General features: G+C 32.8%; 1 long non-coding RNA gene across 1 annotated transcript in view; it reads right to left on the bottom strand.

Annotated features, from left to right (window-relative positions):
- Positions 1–442: 442 nt before the first annotated feature.
- The window catches only part of LOC149580400 (uncharacterized), a 49,528-nt gene continuing 24,677 nt past the window's right edge, over positions 443–25,293 (bottom strand). The window contains exons 5-7 of the long non-coding RNA XR_016359934.1: positions 1,847–2,370; positions 1,152–1,189; positions 443–897 (exon numbers count right to left, since the gene is read on the bottom strand). This is a non-coding gene — a long non-coding RNA (uncharacterized LOC149580400). The remainder of the gene's footprint in view (positions 898–1,151; positions 1,190–1,846; positions 2,371–25,293) is intronic.

The following is a 25,293-nucleotide window of genomic DNA, read 5'->3' as shown; positions in this document are numbered from 1 at the left end:
TGGAAATGGTTTTCCATTCATATTTATCCAATAAAGATGTTTATGTGGTCAGCCATTCTCTAAAATATCATAGATTGTGGAGTACTCAATGCCCTGAAGTGTCATAGACAACAGATTCCTCCACTATGTCATTTCTCCCATTAAAACTGGCCCATAAGGAATTACTTTGCGCTGGATGGTCGGAGTGACTGGCAATGATTGTTGACTATGAGAAAATGGCCATTATGGAATTATTTTTACGGCTGCATATATGTGAAAGCAGAATGATAGGTATTACTCATCCAATTAATGGAGTATACAGATGACATGGACAGTGATCATGATGAATCAACAGTCTTCAATTATTTTATCAAATTCCTAAACATCATTCCTGGAAGGATTATACGCATTCAAACACAATCGTTTCTTTCATTCAGAACCAAGAATTCCACTCCCTTTCATTCAGAATTAATTTATGTATCTTAATTTAGAGAAACGTCTGCAATGAAAGAACATCAACACTAGCAGATAAACCTGAACATCTGAAGGATGAATGCGCAAGCCATAATAAACAAGATCAAAAAATCCTAAGAATCCCACTAAATATGTTTTCGATGACCTTTAAAATAGAAATTACTTACAAAAATCATACTTAAAATTTTTTTTTTGAAGAACCTTGTGAACAAAGTATCATTGATTATTTTGAAACCCTGAAGGAATCGACGGGCTCTATGGATGCCTCTGCCTTGACAACGCTCAAATGATGAAGATTCAGAGAATCGTGATGAGTATGATAGCAGAAATCTCCCAGAAATTTCTTGGCAACGTCCACGCTGGGGAAATAAGACCATTCGGTATGGATCCAAGACAAAACATCCAACAAGCTGTAAGATGAACCTCTTGTCTCCTCATCACTTCCTGCTGGTACAAAAATAAAAACCTCTTAACAATCTTAACAGTGCATTATCTTGCATGACTGTTCTGAGAGTCGGAATGAATTCATCTTCCTCCCAAAAAAATTTAAAGAAAAAATTAGCAACAAGACAGGAAGGAATTTAAACTCATGACATGCCTCATACACTACTACAAAGTGCCTCCTATAAAAAGAAACTACTTACATGCAACCTATACACCAATGAACAGTAATTTGGACATATGGAAAGAAAACATACTCTCACGTGATGGTGTCAATTATTCTTAATTTTCGCCCCTGAAAAATAAACAACAAATTATTAATTAAATAAAATAAAAAATAAAAAATTGATTTTAATAAAAAGTACTCACAGGAACCATAGAACAGAATAAGTGAAATTGTTTGATGCTTTTGCAATTTTCAAGAAATGAAATAATAAACTTGGAAACTATAGTCTCCTGTCTTTTAAAAACGAGACATAAATGAAATTGAGAATTCTAACTTGCATATGTATTAAAAGGATTTGACAAGCATCAACGAACACAGTAGGTTCAATATTTACAGCATTGTTCAACATCGCAAGCGTATATCCATCCACGTGGATGATCAACTATACAAATGTGTCAGTGGAGAATAAGTTACATGTAAAATTGACAAATATTGAAATATTTGCAACGTTGAAACTTCAAGTACCTCACATGGCTTCTCAGTCTGCAGTAGTCAGCACAGTGCAAAAACTTCCCTCTAGCAAATAATAGAGATAAAGTAGTTTACGTCCTACTTTGTCGCATCAGTTGAATTCACACAAATGGGAAAATAATGTCATGACCGGTAACTAGATAGCGCTAGACATTTTCAAAAAGAACTTCGCATAATCATGTTTTAATCGATAAAGTGAATATTCTAGAAGATTATGGCAGACAAACTTGTTGAACATAGTAAGCTTTCACATACCCAGATGCTCCTCCAGAAACTGTTAAGAGTGATACATCGCAGGGCACCTACTGGAAAGCCGTGAAGGCACTGCACACATACAGGCTAAACGATCATAATAAAATTTTGACATAGATGGAAAGATTAGCAGCATCAAGAACAGCTGATGACATTTATTTTTTAATGACACCTTTAAAAAGGAAAATAAAAACACTGTTAATATATGATGCCACAGGAGAGCTTGTGAACAAGACTATGTCTTGTAAATGAAAGCCAGTAAGAGAAAAATGCCACTGCTCCATGACTTACAAAGAGGAATCTACCATATTACTTCATTAAATAAGCTCTACTCTTCTAAATGCTACAGATTTATGCATTTAAATTTTATGGTTAATGCTTATATTGACTTGGTCCGAATCAAAGCATTTAAAGAAAGGAGGAATATTATTTGTTTGATACAAAAGAGTCAAAACTTTATCTTCAAGCCAGCACATCGAACAATGCCTGTTACGACAATAAGAGGGCTCCTCAGGATGTTGGGCGACCTGCATTTCACAGTGGTATATAATTGTTAATAGGGGCAGGTTTATACATCGTAAGCTTCAAAATATAACAGCAGGAGGTAAAAATCCAGCTCAAACATGAAAACATTATGTAAACCCACTTGGTATGGGATTTGGAAAAATAATCATGGTTTGCATTCATATATAATTCAACCAAACTATTTCTAGTTTGGGTTCAACATTTGCGAAATAAATAAGATATAGAAAATCATGGCTGACTAGTATTTAAAGAAGATGAGCATCAGCACTAAAACCTTATATGAAAAACAGACATTCTCGATCCCATATGCCATAAACTATCTATCAATACCTGTAGGTAATGCAATCCGCAGACGGAAGAGCTCTATATAATTAAAATTCATTGTGTAATCTGATCTGAGAGAAATTTTACATTCTACCTATAAAAATGTTTAAATTCTATTTGCTTTTATTGACTGGGATTTATTTATTGTTGTCTTCTCATCGAGAGTTCTAGATCTCTCATTTTGTAATCTATATTTCTAGATTATTAGGTTTAGGTCTAGGTTTTGTTCAAACGTCGGCTGTAATATTTTTCAAGAAGTTTGTAAATGTTTTGTCTTCTTGGCTAATGGTAGATTTATCTAGAATATTGTATGCTTTCTTATAAAAAACACTATGTACTCATTTGAGATCTATGGGAATGAAATATAATATAGTTTATTCTGCAGCAGCACATTGTGTTGTTCTATGTCTTTGTTATTTTTCTTCAGCACATCTATCAGATTGGTATCAGAGCTGTAAAAATCTAGGCATTGTTTTTATGGGCAGATGTCATTGTGGGTAAAGGGCAAATGAGAGCAAAGCTGAAAATTTAAGGAAAAGATCATAGTTGTTGTGTGAGGAAAGAAGAGAAAGGGTTTGTAGTTGTTACAAGTCAGAAAGTTTTACTGGTAAATCATGGCAGGAACCAGTGGAAGTATTTCACAACCACAAATTCCAACTTCTAATGGCAAAAATTATGATTATTGGAGCATCAAAATGAAAACACTTTTTCGTTCTCAAGATGTTTGGGATTTAGTTGAAAGTGGGTTCCTTGAACTAGCAGACCAGCAGGCATATCAAGCTCTTTCACAAGTTGAAAAAGATTTATTAAAGGAAAATAGGAAAAAGGATGCTAAGGCACTATTCTTTATTCAGCAGGCAGTGGAGGAAGCAATATTTCCAAAAGTAGTTGCTGCCGCAAGCTCAAAGCAAGCATGGGACAACTTGCAATCAACATACCAGGGCACAGAAAAGGTAAAAACTTCAAAGTTACAAAATCTTAAAAGAGATTTTAAAAATTTACAAATGAAAGATTCAGATTCAATAGACTCATTCTTCACTCAAACAATGGGGATAGTAAATTAGATTAGATCATATGGAGAAACCCTTGGAGATCAACAAGTTGTAGAGAAAATACTTAGAAGTCTACCAAATAAGTTTGATTCAAGAGTTGCAGCCATTGAAGAATCTAAGGATCTCTCCTTGCTATCAATAGATGAGTTAATGGGTTCTCTCTTATCACATGAACAAAGGTTGAATCATTCGAGAACTTCATCATTGGAGAATGCTTTCAAGACACAACTTTCATTTGGAAGAACAAGAGGAAGATTAAATTCCAGCAGAGGCAGAGGACGTTTTACACTAAGAGGAGAAAGAGAAAATCTACGGTTTGAGAGTAAAAGGCCAGCATCAAACTCACAAACCAATTTCACATCAACAAGAGGAAGGGGGAGCAACCATCATCAAGGAGAAAGGTATGACAAATCTAACATTCCAATGTCATTATTGTAATAAATTTGGGGATTTTGCATCTGAGTGTAGAAAAAGACAATATGACATGAATAGACAAAAGGTACATTTTACAAATGAAAGTCAGCCCAACACTAGTGAGCAAAACACCATCTTGATAACATGCAATGTTGCACAAGAGAGTTCTAAAGAAGTATGGTTCTTAGATAGTGGTTGTAGTAACCATATGAGTGCGTCTAAGGAGATATTCTCAAAAATAGATGAATCAGTAAAATCAGAGGTTAAGTTGGGGAATGATCATCAAATTTCAGTCATGGAAAACGGGTCAATTAGCATAAGAACTAAGAAAAGTGAAAAAAAGGAAATTCCTGATGTATATTATGTTCCTAGATTGCAACACAATCTCATAAGCATTGGGCAACTAGTACAAAAGGGATATAAAACACATTTTAAAAATGGTGAATGTGTGATTCTAGAGAAAAGACCAAGCAATAGGTTGATTGTAAAAGTTGAAATGACTCAAAATACAATGTTCCCACTTAAAATCCAAAGTGAATTATTCTTAAAGTCAAATGAATTGCAAAAAGTAGCTAAATCTACATTCAAAGCTTTACACAAAAATGAATCTTGGTTATGGAATTTAAGGTTTAGTCATTTAAACTTTAAAGGGTTACAATTCTTATATAAGAAACAAATGGTCTATGGGTTGCTATCAATAGAGCCACTTAAGACAACATGTGAGAGTTGTATTTTGGCAAAGCATCATACAGAAAAAATTTCAATTGGAAAGTCTTATAGAGAAAAACATCCACTTGAGATAGTCCATTTAGATCTTTGTGGGCCAATGTAAACACCATCCTTCAGCGGAGAACTTTATTTCTTGACATTTGTTGATGATTTGAGCAAAAAAGTTTGGGTTTATTTTGTGAAGCATAAATCAGATGTATTTTCTATCTTTAAAGAATTCAAGGTAAAAGTTGAGAAAGAAAGTGGATACTCTATTAAAACATTAAGAACCAATCAAGGTGAAGAATACATATCAAATGATTTTTTGAATTTTTGCAAAGAAAATGGCATATGGAAACAATTTACAGCAAGGTACACTCCACAAAAAAATGGAGTAGCAGAAAGAAAAAATAGAACAATTATGGAGATGAAAAGAAGTATATTAAAGGAGAAACACTTGCCAAATGAGTATTGGGCTGAAGCAGTTGCATGTTCAACATACATACTAAATAGATGTCCAACAAAAGAAATAATAAATAAAACACCAAAAGAAGCTTGGAGTAAAAGGAAGCACAATATAGCACATTTGAGAATATTTGGTTGTGTGGCATACTCATTGGTACCTCAAGAAGTGAGACAAAAATTGGATGATAGAGGAGAGAAGTGCATATTTGTGGGATATAGTGAACAATCTAAGGCATATAGGTTATACAATCCTATCACAAAGAAGTTAATAATAAGTCATGATGTTGAGTTTGTAGAAGAAGAAGCATGGGATAGTAGCTTGGATAAGTCAACTACAATTATAGCTAGTGTTCCACAAGAAAATGAAGAAAATGAAACTCGAGATGTGCATTCTACAATAGAAACAAATGTTTCTAAAACAACTACAAGGGCACCTACCACTCAAAACACTACTACTCCAGCAAGCACTAACAGTAGTGAATCATCTAATCCAACACTTGCTTCATTAAGATCAAGATCTATAAATACTTCAAGGAAGACATGAAGTCTTAGAGACATTTATGATGAATTACAAGAGGTTGAAAATGATGATTTATGCACTAATTTTGCACTCTTAGCACATGCTGATCCAATTTATTTTGAAGAAACTACTAAAGATGACAAATGGATTTCACCCATGGATGAAGAAATTCAGTCAATAGTAAAGAATGATACTTGGGACTTAGTGGATCTTCCTAAAGGTAAGGATGTGATTGGAGTTAAGTGGGTATACAAAACAAAATATAATGCTAATGGAAAAGTAGAGAAACACAAGGCAAGACTAGTAGCCAAAGGCTTCACACAACAACTAGGTATAGACTACAATGAGACATTTGCACCTGTGGCAAGATTAGACACTATTAGAATAATTTTATCCATAGCAGCTCAAAATAATTGGAAAGTTTATCAAATGGATGTGAAATCAGCATTCTTGAATGGCACTTTAGAAGAAGTTTATATAAAACAACCACCGGAATATGAAATTTTGGGAGAAGAAAATAAGGTATAATGGCATTTAGAAGAAGAAGTTTATATAAAACAACCACCAGAATATGAAATTTTGGGAGAAGAAAATAAGGTATACAAGCTGAAGAAGGCACTATATGGCTTGAAGCAAGCTCCTAGAGCTTGATACAGCAAAATAGACTCTTATTTTGTGAATAATGGTTTTAGTAAGTGTGGCTATGAACCAACTTTGTATGTCACAGTGAACAATGAAGGAGAAATATTGATAGTTTTCTTATATGTAGATGATTTGATATTCACTGGTAATATGTCAATGAACAATTTCAAGGCAACCATGAAAAATGAATTTGATATGACTGATTTGGGACTCATGAGATATTTTCTTGGGATACAAGTAAATCAAAATGATCAAGGCATTTTCATTTGTCAAAGTAAGTATGCTACTGATTTGTTAAAAAAAAATTAAAATGACAAATGTGAATTCAGCCCCTACACCAGTTGCATTGGGTATAAAACTTAGCAAGAATGATGAAAGTCCTAATGTAGACACAACTTTATTCAAAAGATTAGTTGGCAGCCTTTTATATTTGACAGCTACAAGACCAAATATAATGCATGGAATTAGTCTCATTTCTAGATTCATGGACAAACCAAAAGAAACTCATTGGAAAGCTGGAAAGAGGATTTTGAGGTATATAGCTGGAACAAATAACTTTGAGATCTTATATGCGCATTCAAATCATTATAAGTTGATTGGCTATATAGATAGTGACTGGGCAGGTAGCTTTGATGAGAAAAGAAGCACTTCAAGACATATCTTTCACCTAGGATTAGGAGCTATTTCTTGGGCATCAAAGAAGCAACCAATTGTGACATTATCATCAGCTGAAGTAGAATATATTGTAGCAACATCAGTAGTCTGTCAAGAAATGTGGATGAGAAGAGTACTTTCAAATTTGAAGCATCCACAAGAAGAACCTACAAGATTATATTGTGATAATAATTCTGCAATTACTTTATCAAAAAACCATGTCTTTCATCAACGTAGTAAACATATAGATATAAGATATCATTATATTCATGAATTAGTGAACAATGGTGACATATTTCTTAAGTTTTGCTGGTCCAAAGAACAACTGGAAGACATTTTCACAAAGCCTCTTGCAAAGAATGTCTTTGAACATCTTCGAGAAACTATTGGTATTACAGACATACATGGCAGTGAAGATTAAGCGGGAGTGTCTTCTCATCGAGAGTTCTAGATCTCTCATTTTGTAATCTATACTTCTAGATTATTAGGTTTAGGTTTAGGGTTTGTTCAAACGTCGGCTGTAATATTTTTCCAGAAGTTTGTAGATGTTTTGTCTTCTTGGCTAATGGTAGATTTATCTAGAATATTGTATGCTTTCTTATAAAAAACACTATGTACTCATTTGAGATCTATGGCAATGAAATATAATATAGTTTATTCTGCGGAAACGCATTGTGTTGTTCTGTGTCTTTATTATTTTTCTTCAGCACATCTATCAGAGATCACTATGGGATTTAGAGCATGGAAAATGAAGAAAATGAAATACAAAATATTCTTAACCTTAGAGATGACCATGATACGCTATGCATTGATGTAAAAGTCTGAAGCCACTCTCAATACCTACATAATGTGAAGATAGAAGTTTAGGCATACAAGAGCGGCAACTATTTTCTAACTATTATATGTAGCTGACTACATCTATAACCTAGAATGCATTTCCTAATGTTTGATTCATTTACTACATAACATTAATGGCTAGGGCTTGTGAAGCACTGAAGTAGATACCCTTTTTGTGTGGAACGTTTGCGCAAGGAATGACCATGTGTCATTGTACCAATCATGGTATGTATGGTCAGGAGGCAAGAGAAAGTAGAATATGTAGTAAAATGAAATATAAAACAATATAAGAGAAGAATAATTTTTACATACGATTGGAAGAGAAAATGTTTTGACCAATTGGGAATTTACAACTTCTAAATTTTGAAGTGATAAGACTACATTAGAGTCAACTCTAACCAACTCTACACATTAAAGGTTGCATGAGAAGATGGAGCAATAGTCCACCAATTTAGTGGAGCCAATAGCTACTAGTTTGTAACTAATCATTATTTTAGTGGAGTCAACAATTACTACCAATTGTGGATGTGGACAATTAAGAATTAATTTAAGAACTAATTTTCGCTCATCTAGAAGACTCTAGACAATCTTATTTTTCCTAATATCCCCCTTTAAGATTGACTAGAAGAATACAAAAGAGGAGGAGAACATTATATCACTACACCCCATAACATTTACCTCAATCAAGCCCAACATATCCCGTAACTTCAAAAATTATGCCTCAAGCATACTCTTAGTAAATATATCAGCTATTTGATCTTCACTTGGACAAAATTAGAGGTTAACAATATTTTCTTGAACAAGATCCCCGATATAGTGAAAATCAATCTCAATGTGCTTTGTTTTACCATGGAAAATAGGATTATTTTCAATGTGTATAGCACTTTGATTGTTACAATACAAAGTAGCAGTTGAACTTTGTGCAAAGCCAAGCTCAAATAAAAGATGTTGAATCCAAATTGTCTCTTTTCCTGCTTCCTTGCTGCTCTATATTCTGCTTCACAGGAAGATAGTGATGTAGTTTGTTTGTTTTTTGTTGCTCCCTATAATTGGGTCTAATCCAAGCTGAAAAAAAAAGCCTCTAGTAGAATTTATGTCATCAATATCACCACCTTGGTTTGAACCTATGAAGCCAATCAAAGAAGTTAATGACTTATATCTATAATGTATAACATAGTAAATGGTTTCATGAATATATCACAAAGTCGTCTTTGTAGCCATCCAATGCCTTTCTTTGGGTTCCTGCATAAATATGGATACCATTTTTACTGCAAAACAATTATCTAGTCTAGAATGAATTAGATAAATCAAGCTACCAAAAATTTGTCTATGAGATGTATGATCTACTTTATAGGTGGTACATTCCTTATTAAGCTTAACTCCAGATTGGAAAGGAGTAGGGTTGGCTTGCATTTCAACATTTCCTTTCCTCTAGCTTTTTCATATAATTTTGGGTCACTTACTTGTAATGTTTTGGTAATTAGAGCACAACCACTCCTTCCTTGGATCTTTCAGCCTTGCCCATAGATTTCTTTATTACTCCTTGTCTTTTGTCTAGCTGTAAATATATCTTCTCTATCGTCACTAACACCTAGCACACATCCTTCACAAACTTCTTCAGATGGTGAATTTTTAGCTAATCCTCCAACCATGTCCATTCTAGCCATATCTTATAATTTTCTATAATTTATATGTTTAGTCTAGCATACCAAAGTTTTGACATATAAGCATGAGAATCTAAATTCATTGTCAATAAATCCCACAAATTTAAATAGACTCTCTTTATGATTAACTTTACCAATAGAAATTATATCATTTCAGTCGTTTTTATCTCTAATAATAACTTGATTAGTGGTAACAACAAATTCATATCCAGCTTGAACTATTTTGTATAAATTAGATTCACCCCTAATCCTTTAACGAGTAAAACATTTTTCAAAGACTCGTTTATAACATTAAGAGTTCCTATCCCTAGAACCAAAAGTTTAATTTTATTTTCAATAGTAATTTATTGATTTCAATTCTTTCCTTCATAAAAGTCAATAAGAAAAGATCTACCTCTAGTCATGTGAAATGATATCTTTTAAGTCTATAATTCATTCTTTAAAAGAATCTAAAGCAAAGTACCCCCCTTAACATTATACATCTGATTTCAGGTGTAGCAATTGCCTACTTACTTATTTTCTCTTGTTTTTTTCTCTTGTCTTTGTTGTGTCTATTCTTCTTTTCATCCTTAAAATAAAATTTCCTGGGCTTGAAGTGTTGCCTTTCATTGTCCTTTCTTTTCAAACAAAATTTCTCCATATGATTTTCACCACCACAATACCTGCAAATAGTGGGTTTTCTTCCATCTTGTTCTTCTCCACCATCATTTCTAGAAAAATGGTTAGAACCTTAATTGCTTTAAAAATCATTATATCCTTCTCAATTCTTCTTTCCATCATTTGTAAAGACTTTACTTCTAGCTGCATATGCATGATTTTTCTTAATATATCCTTATATAATAAGCTAGTCATCTTCATCTATGACGTAGGACCATCCAAGGGATTTTGGTATTGTTGAGTGGACTTATTTGGGTCTTGAGTAATTAATTTTGATGTATTTAATAAGTATTGTAAGCCTTTAAAGGCAATTCATATTTAATTTCTATTAGAGGCTGACTTGTGGCTCTTCAAGTATTTAATGTGAAGGATATTTAATTTGTAGCTTACTGAGCTGACTTGTGGCTTGGTTGCGTATAAATTAGGGGTCTTTTAGAGTCTTTAGTCATTATTCATTCATTCAAAGGATGAGTGATTCTGGGAGAGTAGCTGAAGAGTGATTTTTTTTGAGTCTGTGGATAGAGCACCAAATGTGAGATAGTTTACATCAGAATTGTGATTATTCACCCATATTGGAGAAGAGGAGGTGGTAGAGGAGAGAATTTTGAGATGGGCTAGTAGCTAAGGCTTGGAATCTGGGAGATTGCTTGGTGCGATTTCGAGTACTAGTTGGATCTTCCTTGGAGGTTTCTACTAGAGTGTGGATCTAGACTAGCTAAGGTTTGGATGGGATCTTGAGAGATCTTGCAAAACTATTACTTGCTTTGTATTTGGCCGTAACCGAAAAGGCCTTACAGCCCAATACATTGCATGCAATCAGTTATTTTATGAATAAAGAGTTGTGATTTGATATCAGATCTTGCATTATTTTTTATCTTTGGTTGTATGTTTATTTTTTGGAGACTAGACATCTCCTTTGGCGATTCTCCTACCTTGCAATGCATCAATCTAAAACAAACTTACAAAATTCATCAAACATTTGTTGTGGTGCATTAGGATTTAGTTGAATAACTCTTTTCCTTGATTCCTTAAGTAAATTGTAAGAATGAGGGAGCTTACTTTCAACCATTGCAATCGACTGAAAATCTTTTTTTTTTGCATACTCAACACCTATTTTCTTCAATTGAGCATTTAAGAAAATGACTTTATTGAAATAATCAGTCATTTTTTCCAAACAAGATGGATCTAAGTTCACCAATCTTTCTTCTATACTAAATGTATTAGCAATATCTGCATCATTATAATTTTCTCTAAATTCTCTCACAATTGTATTGCATCATCAACATCAACAAACCTTCTATAGAGATTGGGGTTTAAAGTTTTACCAATAATACCTCTAGCTTGCTCCAACTTGCTCTTCCAAAACTCTTTTTTTCCATCAATTTGGGGTAATTTAATCTCCCTACTCACCATCCTTCATAAAGTATTTTCCCTTAAAGTATTCTTGACTGCAATCTTCCAATTTGCAAAGCCATTTCCATCAAATATAGGCAACAACTCATTTGTAGAGCCCATGTTAGCCACACACAAAAATAAACAAATATTAAGCTCCAACAATGTAGAAGCTACTTGAGAAATCTATTTCTAGTTGAACCTTTTCTCTAATATCATGTAGAAAAATGAAATATAAATAATATATCAAAACAACATAAGAGAAGAATAATTGCTACACACGATTTTGAAACATAAAACATTTTTGATGAATTAGTGTGAGCAATTACATTCTATTTATAAAGAGCATTTACAACTTCTAGAATGTGAATTTATGAGACTTCTGACTCTACACTTGGGCAAGTTGCATGAGAAGATAGAGATATTGTCTACCAATTTATTAGGAAATGTGTGGAATTAGTTTGTAACTAATAGATATTTTAGTGGAGTCAACAACTACTACTACAATCTAACTGCAAATGTGGACAGGTGAGAACTATTTTAGGAACTAATTTTCTCCCATGATGTAGAAGACTCTAGACAATCTTATTTTTCCTAACAGAATACTGAAGAAGAATATTAAGGAAGTGAATTGAGACACGATTACACATGCAATGTCTAGATAATAGTTGTCTGCATATAAATTGATAGATCTAGGCTCTCCCTATTTCAATCCAATCAGTCTTATCTAAAACATGCACTCACTATAAGCAATGTTAAAAAAATTATCTCTTTTTCTTTATTGTTTTTGGTAGGCTATGGGTTGAGATAAATTATATTGCCAGCCTTAAATAGTAATATGGGCTGAGGCTACCAGACAAAAGGATGAAATTAAAAGTGAAGTAGGAAAAATTAATAGACGTGGACTAATAAAGGACGGCTTTACCTGATTAGAATCTTACAGCTTTTGGAAATGAAAGATTTTTTCTTTGTTTTTCATTATATTATTTTAATATTTTTTTTCCCACTTCAATCTCAAAATCTGCACTAACAGAAACAAACCGAAAAGGTTTGAATTGAGAAAAATATTTAAAAAGATATTAAAATGAAAGATACAAATGTTAAAAAAGAAAACTCCATTAGAGCCCTAAATTGGAAACTAAATCTGCAGAGAAAGAGCAGCCATCTTCGTCGTTTTTTTGGTTTGGCTTGGCCCTTCCATAACTATTAACTATTAGTGGAGATGGTAGGCTATAATATTTAAATTAAATAATCAAAACATCAAAACTATTGGGATCTAAAAACCAAATCTATCACGACCACACAAAATGACCTAATGGCACCTCCATCCATCCAAAGTTACCCCTATTCATTTCGATATGCTCTTGAGCGACCGCATATAGTTTTTCAAATGAATCTTTCTTAAGTTTATGATTTTATGACCCTTACTCTCATCCTTGCTGCTATGGATGTTTATGTTTGATAGCTAGCATAATTAATGGAAAGATGCTCAGTTCATAAACACATTACTACTATTCTGTGAAAAACAATTAAACAAATCTATTCAATAGATTTTTGGAATACATCACATCATTTTTCGTAACAAAGCTATGTCAAACAAAATGCGGGTTGTGGCAGATTTAACCATCTAACAAGTTAACGATGAGAAAATGAGGTCACAAATAATTCATTTGCAGGAGAGGGGTTTTGACATGGAAGTCAACTTGGAGAAGTTGGCCCTTCATTCTCCATATCTTAGATGGTGTATTCAGACTTCGAAGTAAGGACTTCCATCACAATCCACCAATAATAAACTAGAGTTATTAGAAACTGTAATGGTTCTGTCATAGTCTAAAGTCCAATCATTGACTCTGGCAGATTCTGCATTTACAAATTCTTCTCTTCTTTCTTACAATGTTAAAAACAAAAGAAAATATGCATAAGATTGTAACATATACCAGTGTGTGATATGCTTGCTGGAAGTTGTAAGAAACAGAGTTTATGAGTAATAGAGAATCTCTTGTTTGAAAAGTGGACATAGTTTAGATTATTTGGATGACCCATTATAAATTTGTGTGTTGACACTTTTGCATTTGACTGTCTATTTTTTTCACTTTTGCATTTGGCTATCTTGTTTTCCAGATTTTTTAATTTCATTTTTTCTTAAGCTTAACGACTGGCAATCAGTGAACATTTGAAGGCACCGTGGATGAGGCAGATAAGCGCAAAAAAAAGAAAAAAAATTATAGTCAAAACTTTGAGCTGTGGAAAGTGTAGATAGAGTCTTTGTGCAACCTACATTGCTTAGTAAAGCAAAGGGCCGAAGAAAGTTGACAGATGATGAATGGGAGAAAATGGATTTGAAAGCAAAGGCAACGATTTTCTTAGCTCTCTCAAGTGGCGAGAAGACAATAAGAGGGTTGAGAAATTATTTTTGTTATATGAAATAAGAAACCTTATCTAGTTTAAAATTTTGATAACAAATCTTTGTTGGGATAAGGTGACTTAGCTTTACTACAATTTACTGCTTTATTTGTGCTTTCTTTGAAAGTTTCTAAATGAAGCTGAATTTTTCCACAAGAAAAGACTTGGAGTAGACAAACATAAAGCTTCTATTTGTTGGTGTTTTATTCTCTTATGTTTTGTTTTATGCAAGGGTTGTGCATAAGGAAGTTTCTAAAATAATTTGTAGATGCGTTGAATGTAGATGGTTTAGAAATTGTTTCTTTTTGTATGAAAACTCTATAAGTACAAAGCATTGTTGTAGAGAATTAAGAGAGAGAGAGATGAGAAGTTATTTGCATAGAGTTATGCTGCTAGATTTTCTCTAGAATAGAGCAAAATGTAAATCTCCATGTGAAGGCTGACAATGTACTATAACTTGTTGTTGAATAATACATTAGCTTGATGGTTTGGAGGGTGGGGTTTTACCTAGAAAGGCTTTACCCACATATATATGTGTTCTCTATGCTCTCATTCTTCTAGTTTCATGATTGTAGCATAATAATCTGTATGTCATAATACTACTGAAATTTATTTAAATTGGTAAATTGCAATCACTTTCCTTTAAGACTTTAATTGTGAGAAATCAACTATGTCTACTTCTGCTTTTATGGAATAGTAATATGCACTTGTATTTGTTTATAAGAAATTGTTCAATGAACTATTGGATACAGGATGTTCATACTGATCTCAAATGAATTTTTGAGGTGCTCTTATTTCTCTTCAATTGGTATCAAAGCTCAATTTTGTGAATTGCATGTTGCTTGCATGTGAGGACTCACAAAGTTTCTAGTTCTGAGTATTTCTTCTATTAAGATTTATTAACTTGCAGAGCTTGAAGAAGTTTGTTTTGCAGAAATTGATTGATAATTAATCCTTTGATGAGTGAAAGTCTTACAATTGATTTATTATTTTAGGAGACAACAAACATTTCTTAAAAGATGCTAAAGATAGAGAAAATACAATTAGTTATGTTGAAATGGCATTGATCTGGAGCTCTTGGTTGACAGCAAAATAACTCTTGATGCATGGGTATTTCAAGGTGTCTCTTTTGTTATCTAGAATGCATAGAAGCTATGGAGTTGATCATTGGATGATCTGGAAGCTTCTAGATAGCCTATCTCTCTCAGATGCACGTACTAGTAGTAGTTGTGGAATTGGTCTACAAATGGGCCTGGAGTTCTAGTACTATATTTTCCTCTTAGATGCTCATACATGCATGGCTTGGATTCTTGTTCATTGGATCTGAGGGGTTTATAGATTTTCCTAAAATATCTATGGTGTATATTTCCTCTTAGATGCTCATACATGCATGGCTTGGATTCTTGTTTGTTGGATCTGAGGGGTTTATAGATTTTCCTAAAAAAATCTATGGTGATGTTCATCTATGATAATCCATTAATCTGGGTTCGATTGTTTGGTATTTTATTTAGACTTTGAGTCTTCCAGATGAGAAGTGGGTGTGGATGTGCATGGGTGTTCTTGAACACAATGTTTTTGCAGGTTTTGCATGCTGAAATAAAAACTTGTAGTTTTTTGAGAATCTATTGAAGAGCTATTTTCTGGACTCTTGTTCCTTTAGAGTGGTACTAGATCAGATAGTTGTAGTCCTACATGCATGTATTCTTTGTGCATGGTGAGAGGAGTTGTTTTTCTTTCTCTGCATGGTGATGTTGGTACGTGATCTATCACTCAACATTTTTGTGGTGAAGCTTTGTTGGATTCCTGGACTATGGTGCTTGATGTGGACTTAATTGGAAAATCAGATTTGTGCTTGATATGGTGTTTGAGTCATGTTGTCTACATGATTATTCTATTTGATCTCAATTGCATGTGTCACTAATGTGATAGTGGGTTTGCATGTTGCAACGATTAGATCTACAAGTTATGTAGTCATGTGGGTAGGCCACCCACTTAATTGTAGTGCGATAACTTGGATGTGGACTGTCTATATCCACTAGATTTGATTCAGTGTCAGTGTAGACTTGTTAGTTGGCCTTGTTTGTGGTCACTTATGCATTTGTGTGGTTGCTTTGAGATGAGAGGATGGATGATATTTGTGTACTTGGATAGTTAGTTATGGAGTCCTAAAGCATGGTGAATTTCCTTAGTGTGGAGATCTTGGTTTCACCCAGTGTGATGTGTCGACCTAGATGATTTTTAAATTTGGAGGATGGTGTGTCATGCTTAGAGAGCTTGGTATCATGCTTCAGTGGGAACTTTAGCAGTGGCTATATTTTTCCATCATGTGGTGATGGATGATCTTCTTTAGTGTTGCAAATATTGGAGGATGCCTTAGATCCTATTGCTACAGAAGGGTCTTTCACATTTGTTGGTTCACTAATTGGAGATGGTATCTTCATGTGATTGGAGATGCTGACATCTTTAGGATTTAAGGGGTCCTTGGTAGAGATGTTGTTTATGCTTTTATTTGATATGTTATCATGTTGACTTTTATGTCATGGTTCTCTCTTTATTACCAATTTAGAGTTGTGACATGATATAATTATCTGATATGATGACATGAAGCATGTTATCTCTTTGGAGGAGATGGTTTAGATCATGATGTCATGTTTATGTTCCTGATTCCATGGTTGGAGCTTTGACATTGATCTTGGTTTAGTTTCTTTGTATTGAATACTTTCATCATTTGCTTGATACTTCATGACAATGCTATGTTGCAGTAGAGTTTTACATGGAGTGATTGATTACAGGTGCTTTTGGATACTTGGAGACTTAGGTGAGGCTAGAGTTCTCTTGAGATTAGAGACATGTTGTTGATATGTGTAATCTTGATGAGATTTCAATAGAAATTTTGAGGAGACTACAACTTTGTTGGACGTGAGTTCAATATAGACCTATGAGGAGATTGTTCTTAGATAAGTCACAGGGTGACTTGCATATCTTGGAGGAGCATTCTCATTCTCCACTCTTGGTCTACTTAGCAATTTATCACTTGAAAGGTATTGCCCAATGTTACTTTCAGGTGCTTTGTCTTTTCTTTCATATTCGTGGAACTTGAGCTATAGTTAGATGGTTTTGGAGGATTCATTGTGAGAGTTGGATAACATGATTATCTCCTTGAGGTGTACTTTCATTTATGATGAATATAGGAGATGGTAGTGGGCTGATTTCCTAAAATGGGAAAGGGGGTTGTTTGATCTTCTTTGAGAGGCTTACATCAATGCAGATTCATGATATCATGTCATGTTTAATCTCTTGAGGTTGAGCAATTTTGGATGTTGTTGTGGCTTTTCTCTTGGGGTTGTGAAGTAGATCATACTTGGCACAAGTGACATTTAGAAGTGTTTGTAGAAGGACATGCTACATGCTTATGATTTGCACTTTCTTTCTTTGGTCTTGGTCATCTTCTTGGATGTTTTGGTTCACATAACATTGCTTTTGAGATCTGTTGGCGCTATGGTGGTCACTCTTTTGTGGTCATTTTTTATCACTTGTACTTCACTATTTTTTGTGATGACAAGGTGGTTCATTTATCTCTCTTTTTTGTTGGATGTGGAGAACATGGGAGAGTGGTGGAGACTAGACGAAAGAGATGTTTCTTGCAGTGTTTTTGATATAGGATTCGCATATCTTTGTGGATGGTCTTTGGTACTACATGGTTACACTTTCTTTGTGTTGTTATCAGTACACTCAGTATGCTTTTGAATTTTTAGATTCAACATTACCCATGCATTGGGAGTTCTTGTATGTATTTGATCTTCATCGATTGGTTTGCACATAGAGCTTGAGGTTGCAGTTTATGGGTTGGTTATGTTTTTGGCATGAGTTTTCTGGTGTAGGATACTTTTGAGGTATGGTTGATTGGATGAGTTAGCATTTACTATGGATGCTATTTTCAATCTCGTGGGTTTATTAGTTGGATTGGACCAATCAGTTAGGTTGTTATTTTGGCTGATGTTTTATCTTGTTTTCTACAGGATGACTTCATTGTTTTGTTGGGCTAAGAAGTTGATATTTTTGATACTTCTATGTAGCTCATGAGCACAATGGAGTGGTGGTAGTGTGTGTAGCCTTTGTTATCACATGGATCTTATGCTTGTGTTATTTGGACATGTGTCTAGTTGGAGCACAAGAGCATATGTTATGAGTTATGTTGTTTCATGGATGGTTGTGTTGATATAATTTCATCATTTTGAATCTTGTAAGGTCTTCATCAAGTGGGAGATTTTTGGGATAAGGTGAATCGGCGTTACCACGATTTATTGTTTTATTTGTGTTTTCTTGGAAAGCTACTAAATGAAGTTGGATTCTTCCACAAGAAAAGACTTGGAGTAGAAATACAAAAAGCTTCTATTTTTTGGTGATTTATTCTCTTATGTTTTGTTTTATGCAAGATTTGTTTATAAGGAAGTTTCTAAAATAATTTGTAGATGCATTGAACATAGACGCTTTAGAAACTATTTCCTTTTGTATGAAAACTCTATAAGTACAAAGCATTGTTGTAGAGAATTAAGAGAGAGGTGAGAAGTTATTTGCATAGGGCTATGCTGCCAAATTTTCTCTAGAATAGAGCAAGATATAAATCTCCATGTTAAGGCTGAAAATGTCTTGTAACTTGTTGTTGAATAATACATTAGCTTGATGGTTTGGAGGGTTGGGTTTTTACCTGGATAGGCTTTCCCCACGTATATCTATGTTCTCTATTCTATTTCATTCTTCTAGTTTCATGATTGTAGCATAATAATATGTATGTCACAATGCTGCTAAAATTTATTTAGATTGGTAAATCGCAATCACTTTCCTTTAAGGTTTTAATTGTGGGAAATCAACTATGTATATTTTTGCTTTTATGGCATAGTGGTATGCATTTTTATTTTCTTATTAGAAGTTGTTCAATGAACTATTGGATATAGGATGTGCATACTAATCTCAGATGAATTTATGAGGTGCTCTCATTTCCCTTCAAACTTTACAAAATGAGTTTGTGAGTAATAGAGAATCCCTTGCTTTAATAGTGGACATAGTCCAAGTTATCTCGATGGACCACTATAAATTTGTGTTGAAACTTTTGCATTTGGCTATCTAGTTTGTTCAATTTTTAAAATTTCATTTCTATATTTTCTTAAGCTCAACAATTGGTAATCAATGAACATTTGCAGGCACCATGGATGAGGCAGATAACTGGTAAATCAAAAAAAGAAAGGCCAAAACTTTGAGTTGTGGAAAGTGCAGATAGAGTCTTTGTGCATCAAGTAGGATTTGTAACCTACATTGCTTGGTAAAACAAGTTGCCAAGGAAAGTTGACAAATATTGAATGGGGGAAAATGGATTTGAAACCAAGGGCAATGGGGGAAAATGGATTTGAAACCAAGGGCAATGATTTTCTTAGTGAGAAACTATCTTTCTTATACGAGATACTTTAGCTTCGAAAAAAATTAATAATGAAGAAGTTATATAATTTGAAAATGAAAGAAGGATGACTAATATTATCATATCATTTGAATGAGTTTAATATATTAGTTAGTCAACTCATTTCAGTTGGTTTCACATTAGATGATGAGATTGTAATGTCCCCTTTCTAGGATGGCAAGCATTTGTTCATGGATTGGCCTACTACTGGAGTTCCCATAGGCAAATAGAGTGTGTAGGGGACTCATATAGGACATATAGAACCATAGAAAAGCTTTCCAAGTTGGTTTGGGAAATCAACAATATGTTCCTAAAATGTAAGAGGGATCCCTAATTTTTTGGGACTGACTAAGAGTTGTCTAGGAGGTTTCCAGAGACCACTGGGGATATTTTAGATACATTGGAACGCATCTCCTATTCTTTAGAAGGCACTCTTATTTTTCCCACTTCACTGACACACACTCTTAAGATGCACACAACAAAAGAGATTCATTAGTACTCAACTTCAGAGTGACAGACTCAATTTCACACTTTGTAGGAGTATCCCTAGATTTTAGGAGGAGACTACTAGTTGGCTCAAGCAGTTCACGCATCATCCACAATCAAGTGGTTTAACTTGGTTTTCATTTTTTAGCTCATTTGAGTATTTTATGAATAAACTAGGAAATATTTTATTATTTTCCAACTAATGGTTAAATAAATTAATAATAAAATGATTTAATAATCACTTATTCTTATTAATGGTGTAGTGCCTGCCCCTGGTTCGCATTTTGTTATCGTTGCTGAACTCTTTTAGAGCTAGTTTTATGTTGATGGTTAGCAGCATTGTTTTGAGATTATCAGATATTGTGCTATGGATTCAGTTTATTATGTGATGAAATTACTTAAATTCTACATTTCATGTATGTATGATGATTATTTTTAGTGTTCACAATTATTGATGATGATTATTACATTGGTTTCAGTTATTAATGATGATTAGTAAGATGATTTATTATCATATGTGTTTTCTTATGGATACTTACCCCATACTTGCATGTGTATAATGTGTGTGTTTGCTTTGTGTGGTTGCTTTTGTATGACATGTCTGATGTGGTTAAGGAAGGGAGTCGTAGTCATCTGCTAGTCGGGATCTACACGATGCACCACTTCTTGCCATTGTCTGTTTAGTTTAGTATATATATTGTGTTTGTACATGCATGGTTTTTATGTAGGTTGCAGGTACCGGGTATCGACTTTCCTGAATTGCCAGGATGAGCGTACCCTATCACATTATCTCAATGATAAGAGAGGGGAGATAAATTCTCAAGTCCAAATCCCAACCCTTTAAGCCATTTGTCTTAATTGAAAAATTAGGACAAGTATCTGAGTTGAGTACCCTTTGAATACGTTGGATGACGTAATTCATGATATTAAGCCTTGGTTTGATTTTGTATGTATTTTGGCTATGATGGGTTTTTCATATTTTTATCTTATGAGTCTTTGATGTATTTTCTATTAATTAAGCCTAATTAAAAGATTTAATTAATGGTTTAATTAAATGAAAAATTAATATGATATTTTAATATTTATTTTATTTAATTAATTGAGAAATTAATTAAATAAAATAATTAAATTGGAAGATTAAAAATTAAAAGTTTAAATTTAGAAATGTGACAATATTTATTTTAATAATAATATATTTGGAGCTCATTTTTAAATAAATGACTAAATAATATTATTATTAAAGCTAATAAATATTTTAGCAATTAAGTTTTAGAAAATGAAAATTTAAAAGTGGAAAATATAAGAAAATTATTAAAAGATTCTAGATTTCATGTGATTAAAATATAAATATATTAAGATTTAAAAGTGGAATTATTCAAGTAAGTGCATGATATTTAATAAATAAATTAATTAATTAAATTGGAAAGAGTAAAGTAAATATTATATTAATGATTGTGCATTATTTTAATATTTGCTCACATAGAAGTTTGTGAATTTTCGAGAGTTGTCATGTAGACAACACAAGAGTTTGCACTCTAAGAATGCACAAGTTGTCTACACTAAGAAGTTAACATTTTATTTGAGCACATGGTGTCTACAACCTTAAGACTCATCTAGAAGGTTGGAGAAGACTCATGCTTGGTTGTCATGCTTATCTTCTAGTTGTTTCTAGAGGCACTCTAGATGCATCTTAGAGGCCTTTAAATAGAGGCTCTCCTAGTGTGTTTGAACAAGCTACAAGCTTAAATGGAAGCTTCAAGTTTACATGAATTTTAGAAGCTCATATGCTTCTACATGCTCATTGGTTTTCTACTTGCTTCTATGCTCCTTCTAGCACTTCTAGTCACTTGGAGGTTTTCGGTGGGCTTGGATCTTGAAAAAATTGCAAATGATGGAGAAGGAAAGGATTTTTTATGGACTTCTGAGGCATGGCGGATTAGCATCAGTGTCCAGGTGCACTCGTGATATTCACATATTCTCTTTGCACTATTTCTCTTCCTGTCTTCATCGTGTCTGTTATATGTGTCTGAATACTCTCTATGATTGAATCTAGAATTTGAAATTAGAATCTAGATATGCTATTTGGTTGAGAAGAAAACAATAGAAAACCCTAGATCCTATTGAGGAGGAAATTAGATCTTAATCGGATTTGGGTTCGAATTTATATTGTGAAATTAGATAGACAAGATTTGAAATTAAAATAGAAATTCTAAGTTGAAAATTTGAATGGTTAGATGTAATCTTTCTATCAAATTATATTTTTAGATTCGTATGGACAAACTTATTAAATGGATGAATGAGTAAATTTAGAGAACAATTACCTTTTAGAAAAAATTCTTAATTCATCATAAACTACCCTGTCATTGCTCCTTGGAGAGACTCAAACTCAGTCATTCATAACTTTTTATTGTAATCGAATTTATTCAATCGCTCCAGTCAGAATTACCACAACTTGGCCCTCTCCAACATATTTCAATTTCAGCCCGATCCAACGGTTCATTAGGGAGATATGGCCGTCGTACTGAAACTGTTTTATTCAAAGACATATATTTCTCCATTTCTCATAACCAAGAGTTTTTTATGTTTTAACTTCGTAAAAATAATATATCAAAGCATGGAATGAATTAAAGATATTATTGCAATCTTCTCTTATTAGAATCTTATTAATATGCATTAGTTTTATATGGTTTATTATCTAATCTAATTAAATCAAATTTAATTAAGATTAGTAAATAGTAGAAGAAGTGTAATTAATTATTAGTCAATCTAAGTAAATAGATTTTTAAATGAGAGAAAATTAAAAGAAAAGAGATTTTAATATAGTTTATATAGTGGACTTTTTATAATGTATATTGAATACTATTTAATATATATTAAACAATTTTAGAGTTGTTTAATGAAGATGATAATGTTAAGAATTTGGAGATTATTCATGTTAAAATCTACAATGAGTCTTATTGGTTTGTGATAGGGATCTTTTTCAAACAACGTTTATATAAACAAAATATTATTAGAACAATTAGAAAATGGAGTCTAATGGTTGATTTTAATATTGATTAAATAATTGTAAGATGATAATTTATATTATGTTGACTTAAATTTAGAAACTCTGAATGATATTGGATTAAGACTGAATTATTATGTTATTGGTTAATACCTTTGAATACCTTAATGGAATTAAGAGTTAGCCAAATATTAACTAATGAATTTATGGAAGGATTCTATAGATCGAGTATTTATAGTTTGAGGAGTTTATTATTTATTAATATTTGTAAGGACTAGCAAACTATTAATAAATAATGGTTTAAATAGATATCAACAAATTTGATTAGAGTTAATCTAGTGGAGATTATTTATTGATTGAAGTTTGGTAAAAGATAATAATTTTTGGAGTTGGATTATAATTGATTTTAATCAATTGATATTCATTGAGTTGTCAATATAATTATATTATGTGATAGAGTTTTAATTTGAAATGATTATCATTAATACGAAATCGTTAAGAAAGATGAATGTAGTCATTATGGATAAGATTTTCAAAATAACTTGTTAATATTATTATTATTAAAATATTAATATTTGTGTATTGGATTGAAATTGACTTTGACGTACAAACTATTGTTAGTCAACTAATACTCATTGGGTTGATGGTTTGGTTGTGAAATTATTAATGAAATCAATTAACTAGAGCTAATTGAATTTAATTAATAATTAAGTTATATAATAGAAATTTAATTGATATAATTCTTTTAATGAGATTGTAGAAATGTTGATATCAAGTTGATAGGTCTTATTCTTATGACTTGAATAACGACTTTAGATATTTTAATGGTGAAGACTTAGTAATATATAATTGAGAATTATTAGAATGATAAAAGGTCAAGGATTGTGAACTGATATTAATTGATCATTCTAATGAAGTTATAATCTCATATTCGAAGAATGATAATTGGTCCTCTTATAATATAACTAATAATGATCCTAAAAGATTTGAAAGGTTAATCAATTAGAATATGGATCATGGTTAAATATAGAGGACAATTTAATTAAAGGTCAATGATGATCAGTTTAGTGAATATTTATCCTTAAGTTACTCTTAGAATGTAATTCTTAATAATGGAAAGATAATGCTATCGAGGAACAATTGGGTTGACTTGTAGGTCAAATGATAAATCATATACACTTGAAGTATACTTGCAAACAGAAAACTAGAAACCCCTACACATTACTCAACTATGTGAATTTAGTAAACCAAAACATGTGTTTGCAACGTGTATTTTATATGCTTCTTGTTTTGGGTTTTGGGTTAACTAGTGTTGACCAGTCCTAGGTTGTTACCAAAGGCTCGAGAGTTATGAGATATGATGGCATGTTGATCTTATTTGGTCTCGATCTTTATAAGCCCAACCATGGTAGTGTGATCATATGCTCTATGAAATGTTTGTATTTACTGATTTTTATTGTTCATTAGTCTTCATGTGTGAAGCTGAGATATATGTGTATGAGACACTTGAGCTAATCATTTTTGAGTCATCGATCAGTTATCCTTGGATTATTTTCTAGTCGCCATGATGGGACTGAAATGTTGATTTATTTCTTGATGATGTCATATTGTGACATGTTTGACTCAACCATTTTGGAGTCTTCGATCAGTATGATTTTGAGATATTCTTGGTTGCTTGATGAGAACCAATGGATATGGTGATTTATTTTGAGATGTATTTTGGTTATTGAGAACCAATGGATACTTATGATTATTAGTGATGCCTTCAGTTGCCAATAGAGAACTATTGTGGTCATGATTTTCTATGGATGCTTTTCAGATGCTCATGGAGATTTGATGATTCTTATTGTGGATATTTGATGCTTTTATCATGGATATTTGATGATTCTTTTTATGGATTATCTTTTGGATTTTCTTTCCAATCGCTTGTATAGGACTGGGGTGATTTTATGATTCCATGAGCTTAGGGTAAGTTATGTGCTTGTAGTGTCGGGAAGTGGCTTGCAATGGGGGCTAGGGCCCTAAGTGGCTGCCAGGGTAACTCATTGTAAGTTTGGTTAATAAGCGATAACATTTACACACTAAATGGGGATTAAATGAACCTAAAAAGATAATTGTTTTGGTTCTCGCCCATGCCTTGAGTGCTTGTACAGGCTAGGATGGGAGTAGTGAGAACACAAGGTTGCGACCTTGCATTCCGTAGTATGCCTCGTCAGTATGAGAGGATACTAGTGGCCGCATGAGATCAGTA

Source organism: Cupressus sempervirens, chromosome 1 (assembly GCF_028749045.1).
Source record: "Cupressus sempervirens isolate cs-2001-9-10 chromosome 1, ASM2874904v1, whole genome shotgun sequence".
Classification (NCBI taxonomy): Eukaryota; Viridiplantae; Streptophyta; class Pinopsida; order Cupressales; family Cupressaceae; genus Cupressus; species Cupressus sempervirens.
Note: the sequence above shows the minus strand (reverse complement) of the source record. Positions and strands in the feature narration are given on the sequence as shown.